Here is a 6,000-nt window from a genome sequence, read left to right as displayed (position 1 = left end):
GGAAAAAAACCCCCAAAAAGGGGGGGGGGGGGGGGGAGTGGGGTCCCCCTAAATTTCCATACCAGACCCTTGATCAGAGCACAGGCCAAATGCGGCCCCACCCTTGTGAATGAGTAAGGGTGAGTGAATGAGTACCCCTACCCATTCACTAAGGTTTTAAAAAAAAAAAACGGAAAAAGAAAACAGTCTTTTGGAAAAATCCTTTATTTGGAAAAAAAAACACAACAAAGGATTTTGACAAGTCCTTTATTTTTAACTGGATCAGTGCCATTTGCTGGATCAAGGATATCAGTTTCTGATATTGGAGGAGTCTGCGGCATTTGCAATAGTGGATGTGGCCTTGAGGCAGTATTATTGTTTAAACATCTCCAAAATCTTGAGGAATATGACAGAGGCAGGTGCCAGAATCAATGGAACTTTTTATTACTCTGCCCTCCATCTCTCCTTAGGTTGGAATTTCTAGTAGTGTGGGGCCCCGTCAGAGCCCCTCTATTTGCCAAAAAGTCGATTTTTCACTCTGCTTTTGTTCAAGAAACCAGGCCCAAAAATTATCAACCGAACAATGGCTGCAGCCAATCAGCTGCAGTCACTGTACGGGTATAGTGACAGCGGCACAGCCACTGCTGTCAGACTACAATAGCTTGGCAGAGGGATTCCCCCATTTACACTGCATTAAGAACATTCTAGGTAAATTAAGTGGCATTTATAGAAATAGTTCAAATTAATTTTTATAAAATTATGAAAATAAAGTTGATTCTATCAAAAGGGAAACTCCAGTTTCAATCTAAAAAATTGGATTATTAAGAATATAAAAAAAAGGAATATAGCATATATAATTACTTTACAAGTCATTTTGTAATTCATTGTTATCAAAAATTACCTTTCAATTTAAAACTTCAGCTGCTTTAATTTTTTAAAACTGTGGAAAAACAAAATTCAATGCAATATGGCGACCAGGCGGCATTCTATACGCAGCTGGTGCACAGTACACCTTCAGAAATATCATTTCCTGCTTCTGTGATTAGCTGACTGATTATGACAGGAGTCTGCACTAAGATACAAGCAACATTTTAGGCATCCCTTGCAACTTAATTTTGGGTCAGATAATCCCTAAGGTTTAATTATGCCTAAAGGGATGCCAACATTGCAACTTTCCTCATCAGAATATAGAATGCATCAGGTGGCTATAATGAACCAGACCCTCCTATTCAGAAATCAGTTTGGAAAGGACATGGTGAAACAAACAGCTTTTCCCTCAGAACAGAAACAGGTAGAAATCTGCAACAAAGTTTGCTAATATCCTTGCATTGTATTTTGATCAGCCAGATGGGACTGATTTTTTCTCAACCAAAGTGGGGTTAGACTTTAACTACTAGACATTTTAACAGGTCATTTACACAAAACTAAGGAGAGAGGGAGACGGGAAAAAAGAGAGGGGAGGGCGTGTAATAAAAGTACAAGTGACTCTGACACCTGGCAAGTGACCATGACAAATGACTGACTGTGGTTTGCTGGATTATAGATTGGACCAAACATGATTTGTTGGATGCCTAACTGAAGTATGATTGAGGATGATAGATTTGTGAATGAGGAGGATGAAGTAAACTGAGATAAATTGTACATCGGACAGTCTGCAAGTATTAAAGCCCACAATCAATAATGGGCATTGGGCAATAATGATAACAAAGCTGATGGTGAATCATAGTTTTCATATATTCAGTCTACCTGCCTTGGCGAGGGAAGAGACTTTTATTTTTGCATTCTTTAGTTTCCTCATTCTTTGAGAACTTCTTTTAAAAATCTTTTATGCTTTACCTATAGATTTAAGTCATACCCTTTTTTTAGCTTAATGATAGAACAAAACTAAACAGAATTCACTTTTTTCTTGCTATTGTTTACCCCATATGAGACTTTCTGCTGTGTGTGATTTTGTTATGCCAGTAGTGGAAAGGTAGTTTGTACCATGGATTGCGTAAACTCAAAAGATTTGTCTCCCTTTGCTTCCCGAAAAGCTTATACTGCTGCAAAACCATGTATTTTTTTGCAGCAAGATGTTATCTCTAATAGGATACCAATGAGTGTATACTTAGACATGGCAGTGACTTTCACAGCTATAGTATTTCTTATGTTGCAAGTAAGGAATGGTTCCAAGTAGGAGTCGACCGATATCGATATTTTGGAACCGATGCCCATTACTGCCCACCTTTCAGGCGATAGCAGGTACCAATATTATGTTTACATCTAGCTGTACCAACAGCTCTATGCAAACAGCAGGCAGTCGCCTGATATCGGCCGCCCCCCACCCCATTCCTCTGCTGGTGGCAGGATTCCACAATAGCCAATAGAAGGCTGGCTATTGCACCCGCCCACTGCCTGCTGTCAATCAGCAGAGAAGGACCTGAAGGAGAGCTTTTTCCTTCAGTTCTGCTCCTCTGCTGATTGACAGCAGGCAGTGGGAGGGTGCAATAGCCAGCCTGCTATTGGCAATTTGAAATAGCCAATAGCGGGCTGACTATTGCTTCCCCTGCTATCTGTTTTTATTTTTCATATTTTGACAGTGGCCGCCGGTCGCTGTCAGAATACACGAACAGAGCCGGCAGCTCTGTTCCTACATAGATTTACTGACCGGCTTCTTCAATCAGCTGATCAGCCCGGATTATTGGTAGATCTGATAATTGGTCTATCCCTAGTTCCAAGTCTGCAGATAACTGTACAAATGTGCAATTCATCATATATCTTGTAGCAACTTAGCGATCAACTGCGGGCAAAACTTACACCAAATAAGTCAGCTACTAATGCCATCCAGGAAATAATACAAGCATGCTTGATGTGTATGAATAGGATAAGCACATTTTTCATTTTGGATGGAGTGGTGAGGATTTAGAGGCATTCATGCTCTCCATTTAGGCTGGTACATTGTCATCAGAACTGAAAGTGAGTGAAAATACAAAATTGTCAGTTGCCAGAAAAACAAGAATAGATGCAAAATCTTCCAATGAGTACACTTGTTCTGGTGGCAACTATCTAAGAGAGGGTTTACCTTACTGGAGAGTTTGCCTCTCATTTCCTGTTGTGTTTACATGACTAGAAATTAAGTGAAATCTCTCAAATGAGACATAGATGGCAAAAAACAGGGGTTTTATTTCAGATGCGCTGAAATTACATTTTGAAACCGAAAGTTAAAAAAACATCAGGCCGAAACTGAAAATTATTTTTTTCTAACCTTTTTTAATTAAAAAAAAAAAAAAATTATTTGTATTTCTTTTTTTTCAAAACTTTTTTTTTCTTGTATTTATTAATAAATATTTTTTTCTTTTTTTTACTTTACTGCTGGGGGCTTCTGTAAGATATCAGTGGTCTAAAACGACCACTGATATTTCCCTTTAAAATAGAAAAAGATTGAGGACACAGAGTCCTCAATCTTTTTTTCTGCAGCCCCTGTTATGAATGAACAGTAAGACTCTATACTTAGTATTCTTGCTCATTCATACTTTGTGGATATAGTATGTGATGTAGAGAACGTCTTGTTCATTCATAATTGGGGACACAGTAAATATACTATGTTCTCAATTATTTACAAGCAAGATCGCTGACTGCTTGTACCCACTCTTCATCCTGACTTGCTGTCACAGGAGGCTGAGCGGATGGTGTGGGCAGGAGAGCTCGGTTTATTTTGACAGCTGACTCAGCCCCCACACCGCCAACTCAGCCTCCTGCGACAGCTGACAGCTGTCTCCGCCCCCACATGGCTCTTAATCCCGATCTGTCACAGGAGGCCGCACCGGGCGGTGCAGGAGGAGAGCTTGGCCTCCTGTGGCATCGCTGCTCACAGCGCTCTCCTCCCCACTCAGCCGCATTAACGTTTCTCTCCTGTCTGCTGGACACTATGCTATGTCAGAGGAGACACAGAGCAGTGCCCAGAGGGGAGGAGAGAAAATAGCAATGCACCTCAATTTTGGCCAAAAGGTTGTACTTTCGGCATTTTTCCCAAAGTGCCATTTTCCGCCGATATATTTTTTGGTGGCCAAAATTTCGGTGCATCCCTAGTTTGAATTATGCCCAGCTTTATTTTTAAGGACAGATCTCCTTCTCACAGTCTCACAGAAATGCAGAAACCACTGATAGAAAAGAGGTGACTTGATACATAGCAGGAGCTGGGAAAAGAGACCTGAGGCCTGTGCTATGGAACTGCAAATGTGGAGACTGTGTTTGGTTACCAGAACCAGTGACCAGGCTCTTGGAGAAAATAGTGGGGGGGAGGGGGGGTATTGGGGTGACAAAGGAGGGTGTTAAGTGAGGCCACAACCTCCAATCACTATTATAGTAGACATTCAAACATGGGGCAGTTTGGTGCATTACAAATACAGCTGAATAAAAGCTAAAGCCCTAGCTAGATAAGCGGTGTGCATCGTATGCATGTCAAACATAAATGTGCAGTTCTGTCTGTATACCTTTAGTTTGTTGCCACAGCATGCTATTGGCCAAAATCCCCCTATATGGCAAATTTGACCAGGGGAATAAAGTTCCTATACCATACCGAAGATTCCACATTCAAAAGCCCATTCTTTAACCCATGTTACACCAAGTGATGCTCCCATAAAGTAGGGTTAACCAACAAGGAGGTAGCCAGATAAGTGACATGTGCCCTAAATAGAGTACTTTATGAAATAATCTGCACTGCCCTGTATTATGCCAACATAAGGAAACCCACTTCCCACTAACACTAAAACTCTAAACAATGGCAAGCTTAGTATAAGTGTAATTAAACACCCAGCTTTACAAAATTTAAATAAGAACTCTGGGCAAACAAAATTATACTCTCCCGATCCTTGGAGCTGGCACTTACACCGGTTCTTCCAGCTTCACTCTCCCTCCACTCCACCTAGACCAAAAGGAACACTTAACCCTTGCAGTGTAGGGCTAGCCAAAATCCTCCTTGCTGAATAGGGCCAGAAGCAACGATTGCATCCTTTCCAGTCCCTCAGCTCTCATTACCCAGCTGCAGAAGCCGAGCGGAAAGGTTACACTAGGGGTCTAATAGACGCCTAATGTCCCCTTAAACAGTACTTGTTACCACTAGTATGCTATCACATAGGGGGCTTGTGAGCTCCTCTATGTGATAGTAATTAAGAAAGAAAAAAAAAGTTTTAAAAAAATACAATTAACCACTTAATTGTGTTAAACCCCCCCTTCCTGGCCAGGCCATTTTTCAGTATTCAGCGCTGCTGTACTTTGACTGACATTTATTCCGTCATACAACGCTGTACTGAAATTAATTTTGTACCATTTGTTTGGGGACATATAGAGCTTTATTTCGGTGGTATTTAATCACCACTGGGGGTTTTATTTTTTACTGTATTAAGGAAAAATTACAAAAAATGTTGAAAAAAATGAAATGATGAAACATTTATTAATTACCCAATTTTTTGGTAAAATATAAAGACGGGGTCATATTGGGTAAACAGACACCAAACATGTCAAGCCTTAAAATTACGTGCACCCGCAAAAAAACTACAATACCCAAAATTGGCCATAGGCTTGAAAAGCTTTTATCGCTCATCAGTTTAGTGTTATCAGTGATTAAGGGTCCTAAAATTATTGCTCGCACTCCGACATTCACGGTGATATGTAACATGTGCAGCGCAATTGATGTTTTCGCACGTTGGCGCACCTGATGCGTATTTACTTTTATATGTGCGTATACATGGGGGTGGGGTACTTAATTTATAGGGGGTTTTTTTACGAGTAATTTTTTTACACTTAATGTTTAAGGTGCTAACAATCCCCCTATGTGATAGCACAGGCACACTGACAGGTCCTGTTTATGGAGACATTAGGGGTCTGTAAGATCCCTGTCAGCTGGGGAACCCCAAAGAAGCTAGTGAAGCAGATCTCTATAGCAGCCAGAGGAATGACAGCTGAATGCGGAAGTGATATAACACACACCACTTCCGTATTCAGACATCAAAGAGGAGATCAGCACGGAGGACAATGCTGAGC

General features: G+C 40.8%; 1 long non-coding RNA gene across 1 annotated transcript in view; it reads left to right on the top strand.

Moving 5' to 3' along the window:
• Positions 1-6,000, top strand: part of LOC108798448 — a 12,565-nt gene that overhangs the window by 1,887 nt on the left and 4,678 nt on the right. The window contains exon 2 of the long non-coding RNA XR_001941951.1: positions 1,579-1,582. This is a non-coding gene — a long non-coding RNA (uncharacterized LOC108798448). The remainder of the gene's footprint in view (positions 1-1,578; positions 1,583-6,000) is intronic.

Source organism: Nanorana parkeri, unplaced genomic scaffold (assembly GCF_000935625.1).
Source record: "Nanorana parkeri isolate BGI_ZX_2015 unplaced genomic scaffold, ASM93562v1 scaffold1476, whole genome shotgun sequence".
Taxonomy (NCBI): Eukaryota; Metazoa; Chordata; class Amphibia; order Anura; family Dicroglossidae; genus Nanorana; species Nanorana parkeri.
The sequence above is the reverse complement of the archived record's forward strand: the minus strand, read 5'-3'. Positions and strand labels throughout refer to the sequence as shown.